We start from the raw sequence: 18762 nt of genomic DNA, 5'->3' as shown, positions 1-18762 counted from the left end.
TACTCATCCAAAATGGATTGCTCCATTTTTTGAGGTTCACCCTGACTTCGAAGGAAGTTGAGGGCATCAAGCACCTAAATTATGTAGGAGCCTGGGTCCCATCTACAGAAGAGTCTGACGCGTTTAGAAGCCTAAATCCTGCTGACTTCCTACGAGACTTCAGCTTCTAAAGTGCTGATGTCATTTTTGAAACAGGCTAGATTTTTCAACATATTTAAAAGTTAGTAGGATTTTCCAAACGCATCTTGGCCCAGATTTTTAAAAGGATTTAGGTGGTGCTGGGCTCAGCGCTGCAATGCCTAACTGATTTAGGAGCCTAAATCTAGTTTTCAAATGGGGTTTAGGCACTTAGTAGTCTAAATGCCATGGACAGTCAATGGTTGCCTGTGTCCCTCTGTGCCTAGAAATCTCACTTATCAAATGCTCGCGGAAAGTGGATACAAAAGAAACATGAACAGGGATGGAGCAAATTCCTTAAAAAACATGATTATTTGCAGCATTTTGGGGTTTTTTGGCCATAAAATAGAACCCCGGCATCCTGGCTCCTGACCCTGTGTGCTTGACCACAGTTACCCATTGTTGTAGTCATGGTAATCTCGTCTACTTGTGAAAGTGTTACAGACACCATGTGCGGGCTAGCTAGCTACCTAGATTTCATTAGTTCCCACTTTTTGCCTAGTGCAGGGACAGGTAAACAGTGGAGTGGATTTTTGTGCCCACCTAGAACAGACCCTGGCCACTTCCCCTGGCAAAGGCACCAGTTTCGATCGGGGTGTGAAGTTACTCAAAGACGCTGTCTAATCCTCCTCGGCACAAACAGCGGCGTGACGGCGCTATTATCGGCACGCAATGCCGAGAGATTCATTATATCCAAGGAGCTGCACTCCCGACTGAGACACTGAATCCGTCGTTGGCTTTTGGGGTCAGGGAGACCCCATGTGGCTCCTAATTCGAGCCTGGATTTGTGCTCAGCTGCACACTTTAATCACTAATTAAAGGTTTGCCATCATCCTCAAGCAGCTGTTAGTGTCCTACAGGTCGATCCCCAAGCAACACTCTGCTGATGGAGTTCATTGGATGGGCTACCTCAAATATGAACCCCTTCTTATCCCCCCAACACACAAGCTAACTATTTCCCATCAGAAAGAGTTTGTAAACTCAGGTATTGCTGGTTGACCCTTCTCCGCTCTCACTTCTTCTTCCCCCTTCCTGCAATTTAGCCAAAGAAATATTTTTCCTTTCTTTTTTCTCATTCTTTCCTTATTTATTTCTTTTTTTGGAATGAAAAATGTCATTTGGCGCCTCCTGAGCCTCTCTAGCTGGGCTCGGCATCCGTATCAGCTGGAGGAGCTTAGAGCCTCGTCTCCTCGGATTTAGACTGAAATTTTGATTTTCTGCCGTGCTCAGATAATGTGGCAATCCCGTTCCCCGATATTTACTGTTTATCAGCGAAGTGCAGTGCGGTTCTGGGGAGGGGGGAAGGGAATCTCGCGCTCTCTTTCTTTCGCACTACCTCTATGCCTCCTCTTGTGTCCCCCTCGCTTCCCTTTCTCTCCCCGCCGTCCCTACTATTCCCGCATATTAATGGCGTTTGACTTTGGAGCAGCCGGCACAAGAATAGCCTCATTATTTCAACCAGAGAAAAGAAGGAGAAACTCTTTCCAGAGGCTCCACGCCGCCCCACAATGAGCTCCGATTTCCAGGGCTCGCTGTCCCCTTTCACCTGCAGCAGCGAACCGGAAGACCACAATCCCCCGCTGCCTGGACTATCTTCCCATGGCCATGGATGACAATGCTCAAAGGAGCACGACCTCTCCAGGCTTTTGGGCTGGGAGATCTCCGCCTTGTCTCCTGGGCTTTACTGCCTGGCTAGCGCAGATCCAACGCCTTTGCGGTGTGTTTCAACTTGGGGATGGGGCAGCGTAATCTGACCTTGCCAACTAAACAAGGGATTGCCTCTTCTCCCTCCACCCCCGATTTTCCTCTTACTGCTTTGTAGCCACAGTAAATTTCTCCTCTTTCATCTGCCCAAGTCAGCACTGTCCGATCTTCTGCATGGCCACGTCTCATTGCGAAGGTCCAGCTAAGTTCCACCGCACATGGGCTGTCCCCTCTCCTAAATCCCATTGCTCTGAGTTGAGGGATTGTCTTGACTGATGGGGAGATTGGATCTGCTCCCAACTGTGGGCCTGATCCTGAGAGGAACCTAGCACCTGCCACTCCCCTCAGCCGCTTTGGTTAGAGTTGCCCATTTTGGTTGGACGTATTCCTGGAGGTTTCATCACAGGACATAATCTTTAATTAAAGACTAAGCTTTAATGCCTGGAGATGCCAGGACAATCCTGGAGGGTTGGCAACCCTGGCTTTGGCTGTCTGGCACCTCGCAGGGCCGGGCCCGGCCTTTGCGTTGGCACTGGCTTGCGGCCTGAATCTGATCAAATTCCCTCCCCTGGCGCCTTCCTGCTTCCTCAACCACGCATAAAGATGATGGCGTTTCCTCAAAATGCAGATTGGTGTTGGCGATGCACCGAGCTGAGCCCTGCCAAACTCATTCCACTGAACAGCCCGGAGAGGTAAGGGGAGAAAAAACAGCTCTCTGGCCTCCTGTGTAAGAAGCATCAGCTGTGCGTACAAACCCGGGACTCCTCAGCAGCGGGGAACAGCTTTGAGGGCCACTTAGCGCCTGGCAGGCCATAATGCCCTGCTAATAATGAGCAGGCCTGCTGCCGATCCCTAAAAGGATTGGTTATTGTCAGATAATGTAAAGGTTTCCCCCTGCAACCCTTTGAATGCAGGCATTTCCCTGTGGTTAAGGTCGAACAGAATAACCCACTGATGTTATTGCCACCTGCAAATTCCCTGGGCTTTCTCTGCAGCACGTAATTAAACTCAGCGCTGGGGTAACCGACAGCATCCATCGCAGCGTATTAGAGAGGAGGGGAAGAAAATGGGGGGAAGACGGGAAACACGATAAACCCCAGCCAGGCTCTCTCTGTATCGCTGTTCTCTGTGCAGTTTGGCTGCTGCCTGGCTCTTCTGGTTTAAAGTGACTCTGCTTCTTATGGAAACGGAGAGGAGGTATTAAAAAAAAAAAACCCACAAGACACAGAGAGCTTCCTTATCTCAGGGAGACAGTTGTCAGGAATCACTTTGACTGAGTCGTTTTGTCTCCATGCCTTTTTTTGCTGTCAAGCAGGCCTCAGGACATGGATCAAAGGAGAGGCGCCGAGCGCTCGCTGAAACTTCTCATCCCTTCTCAGTACAGACGCTGGAGTGGCAGACAGCTCTCCTCGACATCAAATGGAAGGAGAGGAGAGGGAGGAAAGAGAGAAGGGAGAGGGAGAGAGAAGGGGAGGAAGAGAGGAAGGAGCAGAGGAAGAAGAGAAGAAGAGCTCTGTGGGGTTTTCTCAGTGCCACCTCAGATCCCATGGGTGGGAAAGCATCAGCCTGAACACCTGGCCCCACTCTTTCCCTCTCCCCAACACTGATTCACTGGCGTCTGGGCCACCTCTGAGGGGTTTCTCCGGGTCGCTCTATATAAAGCCACTGGAGGGTTAAAGAGGCAGGAGGGGCTGATTTAAGAGAACTGCATCAAGCTGGGCAGTTGGCAGAGTGGGCAAACAGAGAGCCTAGCCCCTTTGTGGGGGTGGATTTCCAGCCAGCGCGGAGGGGGAGCTGTCCGCTCTCTGGCAGACACCTGCTGCCTGAGGAGGACTGACAGTGGGAGATATAGGGTTGGGTTTTCTCCCCTCAGGCCCTTTTCCCTGCTCTGAGCAGCACCAAGGGGCTGGAACCCTGCCTGGATGGGGGCATATGGTCCATCAGGAGCATCTTTTTGTTGTGTGTGTGTGCAGCGCCCAGCACCATGGGGCCCTGGTCTGTACCTGGGGTTCCTGGGCGCTAGGGTAATACAAAGAATAAATAATAATAGTACTAGCAAGAGGGGCATTTTCCTGAGCCTCGCTTGGGAACTATGGAGGTGAGACTCAACCAGACGAGACCTGAACCATTCTGCACTTTGCTTCCATCGCCACATCGCATCAGCTTACACAGCGCTCCACGGGCGTTATCCCAGGGGGGTCCTAGAAACACCAGACGCAGGGGGAGCAGGGAGGAGGGTCACGGACACAGCTCTGCCCAGGCCCACCCCTGGCCATCGAAACAGACTCTGTGGGAGAGGCCCTTTCCATCATCCCAAGAGGTGAGCCCTACTCCATGTGTGCGAGGAAGGGGAGCCCGCCATTCTCAATCGCTGCCACTGTGTCTCGGAGCGGGATTGAGCCAAATGGGGACCAGCTTCTTTACCGCAAAACAGCTAGTCCCTTTGGGCTCCAAGCTGTTCACTGGCCCGGTGGGCTTTCCGTCGCTCTGGGGAAAACTCTGGCGATGGCCATTCCCTGCCAGCAACAAGCCCCTTGCATAAACCTTGTGTATTTCCTTGCAAATTCCCAGGAGTATCCTGTGGATTTTCCTATTGCGGCTGAGCAAGATTAGATCCTTCCTCCACCACCCCTTCGTTGTGTGGCTTATGATTGCCTTTCAGGTACTTATTCCCTGCAATAAGATCCCCCTCATCTCCCAACTCGATAGGCTTAAGGACTGACTCTAGCTTATCACAGGAGCTAAGACCATCCACACCTTTGATCAACTTACTAGTTGCCCACCCCAAGCCCTGCTAGAATTTCTGATCTTCAGCTCCTGCTGTAAACTGATCTCTTGCATGCCGGTCTGCTGGGGGTGGGTGGGAGAAAGCATCTTTCAGGAGGAGACCCAGCTGCACGCATGCTGCTTCCCTTAGGGCCATCTCTGTGCCAATGTCTATGCAAGGTGGCGAGGTACTGCACAGCCTACCCCACAGCTATGCAATATAGGGCCAGAAAGACTGGCCAAACTGGCCCCATAGTGCATGGGTGGGCAAGGGCTGAGTAGTGCATAGATCCTGTCTTGTGCGTGTTACAGAGTGGAGGGCACCATACCCCCCGTCTAAATCATGACACAGCCTCCCTCTAAATCGCTTACCCACAGCCCCTCCCATAACGCTCCAGTGGCTAACGCAACCCTGCCCTTTTATACGCCCCAGGGGATGAAGGCAACACTCATGCCCCTCTGCAACACTCCAAAGGCTAATATCACACATAACTTCCCCCCCATAGCGCACGCACCCCACTCGCTCTACCTGTGCGACTTGCTAAACCATTGTTCCAGGAGGAGGCGCTCAACAACTAAAAGAGCAGGAAGCTTGAATGCAATAGTGACGGGAGCTTCCTTGTAAGCTGTTTGCAACCTCTGGTCAAAGGCCTTGCATCCCTGAGGCTGCTAATTCCCAGGAGTACGCAGCAGCAGACTGGCATGGGCTGGGAGGGAGGTGAAGTTGGGACCCACGTCAATGACAAACGTGCTTCCCTATGTTGGATATTTGCAAGGTTCTGGCACATGCAGTAGGGTGGGCCGGTGCTGCAGCAAAGGAAAGCGCTTCTTCCAATCCCCTTCCATTACCACCCTTCACCAAGCACCTTTATTAACTCCGCCAACGCTGGGCCTCGGCGGCACACCACTGCTCTGTGGAAAGCGAGGCTCCGAACTCAATGCACAGGGCAGCTTTATCACCTGCATGGGGACAGTAAAGGGGCAAAGCTGATGCTTTACGAGGTGGGGGGGACTTGGGTGGGAGGGAAAGCTACTGACTCCCTAACACTTGCAATGTACGGTCTGGGCTGTGCCCGCCTCTGCTGCCCAATAGGACTGGCTCTGTGCCTGGTCCCTTGCCAAAGCAAGAAAGCTTCACCGTAGCATTTAGGGTCCGATCCGAAGGGGTGCTATGCACAGGAAATGAATGCACAGTGCACACACATATGTGTGTAACCACCGAGCATCAGGCCCTGCTTATGCAAAGATAAGGAGCAGGGCTGGGGTTAAAAAGGAATCCACTGGAAGCAAGCTGCCAGCATGACCCTCTCTTTTTTCTCAAGGACTTTTGAAACTGGAACACGCATGTACATGTGCCCCCTCCCCCTCATCCACGCACGTATACACATGCATGCACCCAAGAACACGCACACACATACATGAATTCACACATGCACTACAGCATTTATATTCTAATTATTTATCTTGTTGCCTTCTTTCTGTTTAAGCTTCTCCATCTACCAGTCCTCCTTCCTGGGCAACCTCCTTCTGCACTGTGGCCTTTTTGATTCCTTTCACAGCTCAGCACCAGCTCCCAAGTCCCTGGGTTATTGCAGCCCTGCGGTAAAACGCTCGCCTCTGAATTCCGAAGGTCGCTTGGCAATGCCTGTCACCCGTCTGGATTCTGTATTAATTGCTAATCTCTCATTTTCTCTCCCTCTATCTGCCCTGCCTGCCTTGTCTCAAGTTCCCTTAATAATCATAAAGAAGGGCAAATCTGGCATTTGAATTCTCCAAGTCCATGTCTACCAGCCAAGTCAGGGGCTCAATCACTCTTAACCACCCCCGTGCAGAGAAGAGACAAAACCCAGAGGACCTGACGAAGAGCTCTGCATAAGCTCGAAAGCTTGTCTCTCTCACCAACAGAAGTTGGTCCAATAAAAGATATTCCCTCACCCGCCTTTTCTCTCTATAACCCAGCGGAGACAGACTTCGAACAAGCCAACCTACAGGGGAAAAAATACAGCTCGTGCTTGGATTCAGCTACTACCGACCATATAAATGCAATTCTAGCTGTACAGATGTGGTCTGTCTTGGCCTGGCTTCACATCATAAACCAAGATCTGATACAATATGAGGCAGAGGAGGTATAGTTTAAATGTGTTGGGCAATTCATAGGTCTGTGTGAGTCAGACCTTTGAGTATTGAGAAACAGGCTCAGGATTCCTAGAGGCATCTGATTAAAATGATCTACAGGAACTATATATAACTAGGAGTAATCATGGGTCATATGAGGACTGTACGTGGGACCTTTTTCTCTTCTCCCTTTCAGTCCTCTTTCATTGCTCTTCCCTTTCCCCTTCCTTTATTTCCTCTCTCTTTCTCTTCTTCTCTTTTCCCCTCTGTCCTTTTTCTTGTTACTTAGATTAATACTTAACATGGGAATTATGGGGCTGTATCGATCGAAGTCAATGGCAAAGTTCCAATTGCATTCAATGGCTCGGGATCAGACCCTATTTTCTCCGAAACAGTTCAGTGCTCATAATGTCTCAATAGTCCCTCAAAACTCTCTCTCTCACTCCACATGCAGATGAGTGTGTGTATCCCTGCTTCTCATTTACACAAGGCACTAATGCAGCTTTACTCTGCCAGTGTAACTTAAATGAGGATCAGGACATATATATGTATGTACATATATAGGATATATCTATATAATGTCTAAAATATAAGTCACACTATTCTGAATGTATTTAAAGTAATATTTTAGGGTGAGATGATCAAAGCTGCCTAGGGGATTTGGGCACTCCATTTCAATGTGCTTCCTATGAGAATTGGGCATCTAAATCCTTTAGGCCAGTTTTGAAGTCTTGGCTGTAATTTCACACCTAGTAATTCTTCGGTGTGATATGAGATGCAGAGCCAGACTCCGCAGATGCTTTTGCATGCTTTTACTCACATGGTGCGACTTTACTCTTGTTTGGAAGCTTTTCCAGAATTGGGGCCACCGTTTGTATGGGTCACACAGGTAATTTATAGCGAGGCAATAACACTGAATGGACCTGTGGGGAACATTTATGGTTTGACCATATGGGAAACATTGAAAGGAAACATGTAAGGGCTGCAACGGTGTCTCGGACCCCCCACATCTGAATCCCCCCCCACTCCTTTCACCCCTATAAACAAAGCAATTAGAAAGCAGTCAAATAAATACGTGTCTATTTTCACATGAGAAAAATATTCTGTTCTCCCTTTTCCTCATAGACTGTAGCTGAGACGTCTAATTGACAAGAGCAGATGGCTTTGTTTGGTAAAAACTTTAGCAGAGGGGGTGGAGGGGAAAAGCTTTGCAGGGCCATGTAGGTTAAAAGTTTACGGAGACAGAGCTGTATTTGATACTGAGCAATAGAGAACACCAAAGGGATCAGTAAAGGCAGCCTCTCCGAGGGGGAAAAAGAGGGTTTCAATTCCCCCCGCCCCACACACTTTCCTAAAGGACATTGTTTTGATCACATGCACACACTCCACAAAATGCAGCATCTCAATGGGACTTGCACATTCTCTCGTCTCTGGGAAAAAGCAGCCCTGCTTCCCAAATCAAAAAACATAGGAGTGGTAGCAGCTTTCCAAGGGGTCTGGTGAATGAGGCCAGGTGTGTGATGGCCTGTGCATCAGAGAACCCTCAGCTAGTCCAGGAGAATAATGTTCCCCCAGAGACACAGGAGATAAATACCGGGCATAACAGCAGGGTAGGAGGGCTGCAGAGTGAATTCAAAGGCGGATAATGGACAGGAGGGATGGATGGAAGGGAGGGGAGGTGGACGCGTGTGCAGCACAGATCCAAGGGGGAAGAGGAGAGAAAAGGAGAGAAGAGAAAGCAAAATGGACAGACAGAACGGGAATGGGAGAGAAAAAAAATGGAATGGAAGGAGGCCAGAATGGGAAAGGGAGAGAGGAGAAAGCACGGTGGGAGGGAAGAATGGGAAAGGGGGTTAAAAGAAAGGAAAAGTGAAAGGAAAGACAGGAAAAGGATGGCGAGGAAACCAGGAGAAAAGTGGGAAAGAAAAAAAAAAGCCATTGTGGGATGGCACCGAAGAGCGTCAGAGTTAAAGACTATTAAAAGAACATGTTTCTACACTAAGATAAGCCGGAGAAATGAATCCTTATCCTTCCAAAACCAACCCTTCAAAATTCGAGCGAGAGAAGGGTCTCCTTTCAGGGAAACGGGAAATCCTTAATGCGTCCTCCCTCAGCAACTGTAATGCCAGGATGTTCCCAATCTGCTTTGAGGGATGGAAAGATTAAGAATAATAAAAAAATTGCAATAAAATATGTGTGAACGAGGGGGTAATTGTGGACAAATGCAGCATTCAAATTCATTTTTCAGCTCTTTTACACACCATTTCAATCTTATTTTCTGCTTGTTAATGAGATCTTGTTGGTTGGGGTGGGCCAGGCTGCCCAGTAGCGCTTGGGTAATTGCACATAATTTTCTCTCTACTAGTGATTTGCATCAGATTTTTTTCTTTCTAATTCTTTGCTATTTAACCCCCCCTCCAAATCTTGCCCCCTCCCCCCTTTCCCTCCCCCAGCCCAGCAAGGCTCATTTTAAATGCTTATTATAGGCACAGTGTCTCGGACAAAAAAAAAAAAAAGAGAGAGAGAGAAAAAGAACCAGACGGAAAGGGTTCATGTCACTGAACGAGCGAGCGCTGTCTCTTTGGAGCCAGGCGCTGTGCACTGATCCCCCTCACCAGCCAGCACCATGTCCCTCCCAACTACCAGGCTTCCTGAAAAGGACTTAGACCAATCCTTCCACCAGCATCAGCACGGTTACAGCCAGGAGGCCTCTGGTCCATGACTGTGCCAGGTTCTGCACCACTGAAATCAATAGAAATCCTATGGTGCATTGCTGCGGGAGCAGGGTTGGGCCCTAGATGGGAGATGCTTTAGCGTAGATAGAGATCATGCTGCAAAACTGGTGTCCAGACTTCAAAGATGATGGAGGGCAGGTGGTCAGAGCTGGGTTAATCTCTACAATGGAGGATCTCAGTCATCTGTCCACTGCCCCCTTCCCTCTCCACTCACTCACTCCTTGTGCTGGTTGGAGGGACTGCAAGAGATGGTTCCTCTTAGCAACCCAGGAGCCTCTGAAAAACTCAGGGAATGGCAGAGAAAGTCCTTCCTTTCCGGCTTCTGCTCCTCTTTCCAGGACAGAATGCTGACTCCATCCTTTACAGACAGTGAAAGGGAGTGGGCGGTGGAGCGGGCCTTGAGGATGTCTCTCCAGCCCCACCCATCATTCTATTTCTTTAAAATGATGGTGCATTTGCGGGGGGAGGGGGAATGCTCAAAAAATGGAGGCAGCCTACAGTGGGAGGTGGCCGCAGGCAGGGGACAGAGCAGGCAACCTGTAGGGGGATGAGTCAGGAGGACAGAAGCACTAGATCGGGGTGGGCAAACTTTTTGGGTATGGAAATTGTTTGCTGGGCCATGAATGCTCACAACATTGGGGGTTAGGGTGCGGCGGGGAAGTGCTTGGGGCGGGGGCAGCTTGCAGACCCCCCTGGCTGCCCCTACGCATAGGAGCTGGAGGGGGGACATGCTGCTGCTTCCGGGATCTGCGCGGAGTGGGGCAAGCGCCGGACCCTGCTCCCAGCAGGAACTCGAGGGCCAGATTAAAACATCTGGGGGGGCCAGATGCGGCCCCTGGGCCGTAGTTTGCCCACCCCTGCAGTAGATACTGATATGACACATCGTGCAGGAAGACAGATTCAGGCAGGGAGCAGGAGGGACGTGGGTTTGGAGATGAGGACAGCAGCATGGGCTCAACTCATTGCGCGGCCCCCCAGTCAGAATCAGGTGCTGCTAGGAAAGGATGCCCCCGGTAAGTTGGCAGCCCTGCTGATGTTCCCTCACAGCCTGCACTATGTAGCGTCCCGTTTGTGGGCTGTCATGAGAGAACCCTCACACAGCTTTACAAACAGGAAAACAAGGTGAAGGAAATACAAATGGCAGGGCTGAATTAGCCACATGGCCTGGCGTGATCAGCAAAGGTCACCTTGAGGCACTGCCCCAGCCCATCCACTCGAATGCAGCCTGGAAAGCCAGACACTTGGGGGTGAAATAAGGAGCAGAAGCAGCCCATTCATGAGGGCGAGCCTGCTTGCAAAGCTCTGCCGCTCACCCCTCAGAAAGGTAAGGTGCACGAGCATCAAAATCACTGACAATGCCAACTTTCAGATCCGGGCCTCAAACCTCTCTGCGGAAACACCGTTAAGACAGCACTGCATTTCCACTACACCGGCCGCGCACAGATTGCAAAGCACGTCAGAGATGTTAAACCCCTCTGAGGTTGCTCAGTGGTGTTATCCTCATTGTACTAATGGGGAAACCAAGGCACAGAGAGGTGATGTCACTTTCCCAAGAAATGGTGGCAAAGCCAGACATGGTGGAACCCAAGTCCTGCAACATTCAGTCTCGTGGCATACCACATGACCACTCAGTGGTGGAGTAGCACTGCGGGTGAATGTGACACATGAAGGGGAGGGATAGCTCAGTGGTTTGAGCATTGGCCTACTAAACCCAGGGTTGAGGGGGCCATTTAGGGATCTGAAGCAAAAATTGGGGATTGGTCCTGCTTTGAGCAGGGGGTTGGACTGGATGATCTCCTGAGGTCCCTTGCAAACCTGATATTCTATGAGTGAAAGCCACCCATAGCCCTGAGAAAACAAAAGCAACAAACACAAGGAGGGGGTGTCTGAGCTTCCTGATATTTCTGGGATTGTCTTGATCTCCTCAAGTTGACTTTGTAGGCCTGCAGAACACTTTAAAGGACTCAGAAAGAACATTTAGGGCCTGCACAATATCATATCAAGACACGTGATTTTGGCCATCCAAAGGCAGTCAATCTAAAGTAGCCCCCAGCTTTGATACTACAGCGGTAAGCACCAGTACAAAGAGCTAAATACATCAATTGCCTTGTAAAGGAAACTTCAAGGAGAGAGGCTTTGCGGGTGAAACAGTACAAACATTTTGGTGTTTTCATATTTCTGTTGATTCTGTGAAACAACTAAACATGTTAATTTAGCTGAATGTAAAATATGTCCTATAGCCTTATTCCCTAGACACCCGAGAGATCTTGACTAAGACAATCACCAAGCTATGTTCGTCATTTCCATTTCCCCAGCCTGGCCCCTTTATAAAGACCAATATAATGACAGATCATTTTCTATCTATACCATCTAGAGCTAGTTGCATTGTATCAAAGACAGATGGATGGGAAGGGCAAATGCCCCACTGTCCCTACAGACACGACACCCTATTAGCTAGGAAGCCATCTTGATTAGCATTCTTGTTACCCATTCATTGCAGACATAGCAAATAGATATACACTGATCAGAAACGTTTGCAATAAATCCAGAATCCCATCTATTTTAATAACCTTTTCCATTCCCAGGGATCCCAATGTGCTACACAGGGATGTCTTCACCCATCACTGAATGGTACCTACATCTGGGGTGGAAGCCCAGCCATGACAGGGTAGCAGGGACACCCAGTCAGGAAGTGGAGAACAACATCTAATTAAAACTAAAGGGCCATTTAAGCCGACAGAATGTAATTACTCAAGTTGAAATTCAGCCAGCATGCAACATGACCAGAGCTTTTTTACTCTCATGGAAAGCACCACGGGACTCTTCCATGGTCATGAGTGGCTGGATACTCAGTTTTATGTCTTTTCAAGAAGACAGCAACACTGTGCTCCGTCCCTCTGTGCTCAGTGGGAAGACAGCAACTTACTTAATCCCCTACACCGGTTCCTGCAGAGCCATGTACTTCCCTAGGAGCGCTGTCAACCAAGCACTGATCAAGCCTCAATTGTAATAAACTAGCTAGTGTATTTGTGCACTGCTTCGCCTTAATGAATAGACTCAGAGCTGTGTGTCAGAGGCCCTGTATTGGTGACCACAAATGGAGATTTTCAAGTGGCAGGGGTCTGGGTTTCTGAGCAGAAGGATCTGAGTTCTATTCTTGCTGTCAGTGGGAAGTTTGACATAGCTGTGGTGTGATGCATGAGGAAGGTCAAGGTGCTTAGTTTGGTTATCATTGAAATTTTTGGAATGAATTTTGATTTAATTGAAAAATGACTTTTTTCAAAATATTTTTTTCCAAAGTGTTCCTTTTTAGATGAAATCGAAAAGCGAAAAAATGTTATAAATAAAACCTTACTTATGGTTTGGGTCTGGTTTGGTTTTGTTGTTTATTGTTTTCCCTTTTCTTCCTTCTTTCTCCCACTTTTTCAGTGGCAAAAAGGAAAAGCAGAAAGGGGAGGGGGGAAGGAAAAAAGGGGGAAAAGAAAGCAGGAAAAATGTCAAAAATGATCATTTTTCATATAAAAATTGTGGGAAGTTTCAGACCAACACAAAATTGTTCCTTTCTGGAATCTGTGGAACAAAAATGAGTGGAATGTTTTGAAATTTATTAATGAAATTCCCACCCCACCATTTTTCAACCTGCTCTAGTTCCAAGGCTTCAAGGGCTGGTGAGATCACAGCTCCAGCGCCTGGAGGCTGCAGCCCGTTTCTTCGGGAGCATTAACTTGCCACTTGATCTTATTTTTCAGTCTCTCTCTGGGTTTGTCTCTCTTCCTCGTCTCCACCTTGCTGAGCTCTGCTCAGGCATTTAATCAAAATCTGCCTAGTGGAAGGATGTCACAAATCACCAGTTCAGCCCGACAGACTCTCTGACTTCTGCGGGTAGAGGTGCAATCTTTTGAAACTGATGGGTACGTAGCTCTTGAAGATCAAGTTCTGGGTCTGCTGTGAGCTCCTACGAACGAGTGTTGTAGCCCCTAAATCCAGCCTGACAAAGGTGCTTTGACACAGCTGTGATGAGGACCTTGAACCAGAACATGAAGGGATGCCATGGGTCAAGGTTGAGGTGGAACAGCGGAGCAGTCACCCTCTGGAGGTCCCAGGACTGGAATAGCAGGGAAAGCTGCAGGACAAGACTGGGAAGCTGTGTAGTGACCTAGGGCCGGAACTGGACTAGCACAGTGTGTTAGCACAGGGCTAGGACTGCAGAGCGCCATGGTGAGGCAGCAGGATCAGGCTAATAGGGGATGCTGTGACTGAGTATCGAGGTGCTTTGGCAGTGCTGTTTGGAGGCTGATTACGCAGGACATCACTGGCCAGCGCTATCATTCCCTCATTAGCACCGACACGCACCAGGTATGGAAAAAACAAACACACAGGGCTACCATTTTCCACAGGCTCTAGGCAAAACTTTCAGCAGCTTCTGCTCCCTCTGTCTGGAGCGTAGGGGGGTAGTGTCAAGCCTGCAGAGGCCGAATCTAATCCCCCTTCTCTCTTGTGAGAATGGGAAAACCGTGCCCGGCCTATAGAATTTCAGTTACCAGCACCAACCCCGTCTGGTGGATTCTGGCTGGGATACCCAATCCAGGGGTAATTGGATAGCGTTCCCTGTGGCAGCAAATGCGGAGGGCTCTGGCTGTAACTCAGGGTCCAGTCCCCCGACCCCCGGCCGTTTCTCCCTGTCTAAACTGCAAAGAAAGCTCCCTCCTGCTGCTGTTGAGGGATGAAACCAGAGAACTGTCTGTTTGCAGCTCATACAAATCACCCTCCATATCTTGAATTTCTAACTTTTTTCAGCCTCCTAAAATCCCTTTCATTTGGATATTTACTCCTACCGACAGCAGCCAGATGCCACAATGAATAGATAGATAGATAGATGGGGTATATGGGGATAGATAGATAGATAGATAGATAGATAGATAGATAGATAGATAGATAGATAGATAGATCTGCATAAAGGGTTTATCTGTAGGGCTGTGGATGCTTGCATTACTCACAAGTGAGTTAGGCAGGTCATCCCCAGATGAGTACCAATAAAACCTTTACCCTACCCCAGCCCATCATGTATTCTGCATGTGCCAAATATGTGAGGGGAAAGGCATTTTACGAATGCCTTGTAGACGTTTTATTTCCGTTACTGGGACTATTTCTTGTATCCTTCCTCCTGTAAAACCAGGGGTCTTGGTTGCCATAAGTCCAACAGTGCAGGGCTCAGAAGGGCAGAGAGGAAGTAAAACTAACGCATGTAAACACCCAGAAAATAACCTAAAACAGGTTTTTTAGACACAAAAATCTGGATATATTTATATGTGGATACCTTGGGCCTTTCTAGGGTTAGAAGTGAGTGCTTGGAATCTCACCTTCTCAACAGCATTAAAGCTCCTATTTCTTCAAGGCTGCAAGATCTTGGACTCTACATTTGTAAGTATTGAAAGGCTTTTATTGGCCCAGGACTCATCTCCAAGGCCTGAGGGCAGGGTAATTTGGAGTAGGGGTAAGCATAGAAAGAACCATTTCTCTGGTAGGGTTGAATGAATCCGTTCAATCAGTTGGAATATCCCTGGGAGATGGACCAGCAAGCAGGTGATGCAGTCGTAGGCATGGGATAAATTGCACGAGCATTGCACAACAGGTGTATTTACCACACGCTGGTGCAATTTATCACATGGTTATTGCCCCTGTGTATGTCCGTGTAATAAATTACAAAAGCACGTGATAGACTTGTGCCCGGGAGCATCTAACCTGTGCTCTGCCCATCAGTTCCAGGACACATGCTCGTGTCTCCAGCCCATGTCCAGCTTTACTCAGCTGATGTTACAAAAAAATTCCAACAGTCAGAGAAATGTTTCCTTATTTCCCGCACAAAATCTCGCCAGTCTGACATAATATTCAGTCCTGCCCCAGCGGAAGGTTTAACCTTACATAACTTATCATTTTGACAGCATACACATACCGGTATTGACTGGAACAGGACCCATGACCTTCTACACCACACACCAGCACCCATTGTGCTATACCGCCAGGAGAGTTATAACCATCTAGAAATGGGAGTTTTATGCCATTTTGAAGGACTGCATTAGTGCAAACTAGGTACCTTATAGTTTGCACCTGCAGGGTCTACATAGGACCGTTACAGTGCAGCATGCTAGTGCATGCAGGGGCACTGGACCCATTTGTACAGTGTGGGGGCTGAGAGCTATTGAACCAAACTGTAAACCCTGCCTATAATGGAAACCGCTTTAAGCCAGGGGGTCCAGCAGTACCCCTACTTCCAGCACCTACGCGTGCATGCTGCAATTTACATGCCCATAATCCAAACTGGGGGGGCCCTCCGTATGACCCTTTTCAGTGGCAAAATGGAAAACGGAAAACAAGGGCAGCAAAAGGGGGGAGGGGAAAGAGGAGGAAGAGAGACAAATTTCTAAACCAAAAATGTTCACGACAAATCTTTGCAAAAAAAAGTTCAAATCAATGAACAATCCTAGGGAGGTGGTGGAATCTCCTTCCTTAGAAGTTTTTAAGGTCAGGCTTGACAAAGCCCTGGCTGGGATGATTTAATTGGGGATTGGTCCTGCTTTGAGCAGGGGGTTGGACTAGATGACCTCCTGAGGTCCCTTCCAACCCTGATATTCTATGATTCTATGATCATTCCTTTTTGAAACCTGTGCAATGAAAATCACTTCAAAAGTGTTTGAAATTTTCCATGATTCCCCCTCCTCCCCCCGCCATTTTTGGACCCACTCTAATTTTTAGAGCATTTATACCTTTTTCACCCAGTCAGTTCAGTACAGCATGGCTTAGAGGCAAAACGTTATGAAGAATGACAGGGAGACAATGGGCTGAGCACCCTGCAGAAACTCAGGAGAGCTGGGGTCTGTTCCTGGCTCTGCCACTTGTCTGCTGGTTAACCTTGGTCAAGTCATTGCTCTGCTCTGTGCCTCAGTTTCCCCATATATAAAAAGGGGACAATAATACTGACTTCCTTTGTACAGTGCTCTGAGAGCTATGCACGAAAAGTGCTGTATAAAAGCTAAGTATTATTAATACCAGTGATCCTTTAAAAAGCATTTCTAAAAGAAGTTTTTCCACAACAAAGCGGGGAGAAACAAAATATACCAGGGTGTGGTGTAGTGGAAATGTTGTATTGGGATGCTTTTGAGATGACCTGGGCAGCTCACACATGGAGGCTTCTTCATTTGTGAGTAATGTGGTTATTTCAAAATCAGGCGAATATATTTAGATACATTAGATTACACCATACCATCATCTATTCTCTATATGCAGAGTCATAAAGGGATCTCTACCCGGACTCCTCTTTTTTGTTAGTGCATCTCTTGAGCAGTCCATACTTTTGTAAGTTGTCCCATCTCCAGGGAGATCAGTGATCTCTTGTGGCAATGAGTTCCACAGACTAATTATTGGAGATGGGTGGAGAACAGAAATTTCATTTCCTGAAGAATCTTGAAATTTCAAAATGTAGCTTTGTTTTGAATCAGAATCAAACCCAAACATTTCAAAATTTTCCATGCTGGAAAATTCAGAAAAAATATAGTTTTGGATCAATTGTAATGTTTCATTTAGATTTTGATGTTTTCTAAATATATTATGACATATAATATAATACAAAACAATTGAAAGGAAAGATCATTTCAAAACAAAATATCAAAACATTCACAAAAAATAATCTAAACATTTAGTTCCAAAAATGCTGAAACAGGAATTGTTTCGGGGAAGTTCTCTGATCTGTGTTATATAGGAGGTCAGAGGAGATAATCACAGTGGTGTCTTCTGATTTTGGAATCTAGGAATCTATGAACTGGGACATTTCAGCATTGTTGGAATTTTGTTTTTGTTGCTGTTTTTCTCCTAAATAAAATTTCAGCAAAATCAACATGATTCTGACAGAGTTGCATTATCCAAGGGGAAAGGGTTCAGGGAAAGTTTTTCCAACCAGCTCTATTAATTATGCATTGTGTTAAAAGTTTGTCCTTGTATCTCTTTTGAATGTGTTGTATTGTTTCATTGACTATCCCCACGTTCTTGTATGATATTTGCTTTCTCTAGACCAGTAACTGTTTTATATACCTCTGTTCTACCTTTTTATTTGCCTCCTCTCTAAACTAAACAGTTCCAACTTTTTCATTTCAAACGCCTACTGAAAACCTCCCTGTAGTTTCAGTTAAATAAATTATCCTGCACTTCCTGTCTTAAACAGTGCTGCTGAACACTCTTTTACTGTGTGACCTGGTACTATGTTAAAGCACACTAAGAAGCTTTCCTTGCACACCAGTAGGATCTCCATGGACCAGTTAATGTGCAACACATTAGTGCACTTTAGAAATCACAGCCCTGTAGTGCACCTTACTCCATTGTGTAGACAAGCCCTTAAATAACAGCCATATTTCACCTCCCAGACAGTTGTATTTCAGTGGTAGGAAAGAGCAAGAGTGCAATACCCTTTGGTATCCTTCAGGATAATAGAAGCTAGGTGAGCACAAGTCATTGTTGTTATCCATTAACATATGATAAGTGTCTTATTACAGCTAAAAGTAAACATGCATATAGGAGCCAAAGTATGACACGTCAGAGAAGAAGAGAATTAAATGCTCTGTCTGACAAGGCTGAGGGTATGTTGGATTGACAGAAAATTAGCATTAATATTCCAGATGATCCAGTGTAAGAGACTGGTGGGCCAAATTCTCAGCTTGTGTAAATCCTTACAACTCCATTGACTTCAATGGAGCTCACCAACTGTGGATCCAGCCCTGTGAATTTTTGAACCCCCCACCATGTAGTCTAGTGGCAGGTTAGTCTAGTGGTTGGGGCAGGGGACTGGTTGTCAGGAGTTCCACATTCTATACTGGGCTCAGGGAGGGAGTTTGAGATCAGTGGTGTTGCACCAAGTATGAGTTTGGCCCGGTAAGTTCAATACAGATGTGCTCTATTCTTTTATTTGAACAAGTAAATGGGGAATATGTGTTTTCTCTCTCACAGTTCATGTGGCTCTTCTTATTTATGATAGGTCATTAAGAAAATCAGTTACATCACGATTAGTTCCTGGTAGAGACTGGGAACCAAAATCCCAGGCCCAGACATCCCTGACCTTTGAGGAAGTTCAGACCCTGATGGGCATGGGAACGTCAAAGCCGGACCCACCTCTGTAATGGGCTGGAACAACCCCCCTAACCCTGTTCCAGCCAACCCTCAACTTGATGACTCAAGCGAGTCTCTAGATACTTGGGCACAGAGCGTGACATCTCAAATA

General features: G+C 47.5%; 1 protein-coding gene across 6 annotated transcripts in view; it reads right to left on the bottom strand.

Annotated features, from left to right (window-relative positions):
- Positions 1–18762, bottom strand: part of PAX7 (paired box 7) — a 154317-nt gene that overhangs the window by 44188 nt on the left and 91367 nt on the right. The window lies entirely within an intron of this gene.

This window comes from Natator depressus, chromosome 18 (genome assembly GCF_965152275.1).
Source record: "Natator depressus isolate rNatDep1 chromosome 18, rNatDep2.hap1, whole genome shotgun sequence".
Lineage (NCBI taxonomy): Eukaryota > Metazoa > Chordata > Testudines > Cheloniidae > Natator > Natator depressus.
The sequence above is the reverse complement of the archived record's forward strand: the minus strand, read 5'-3'. Positions and strand labels throughout refer to the sequence as shown.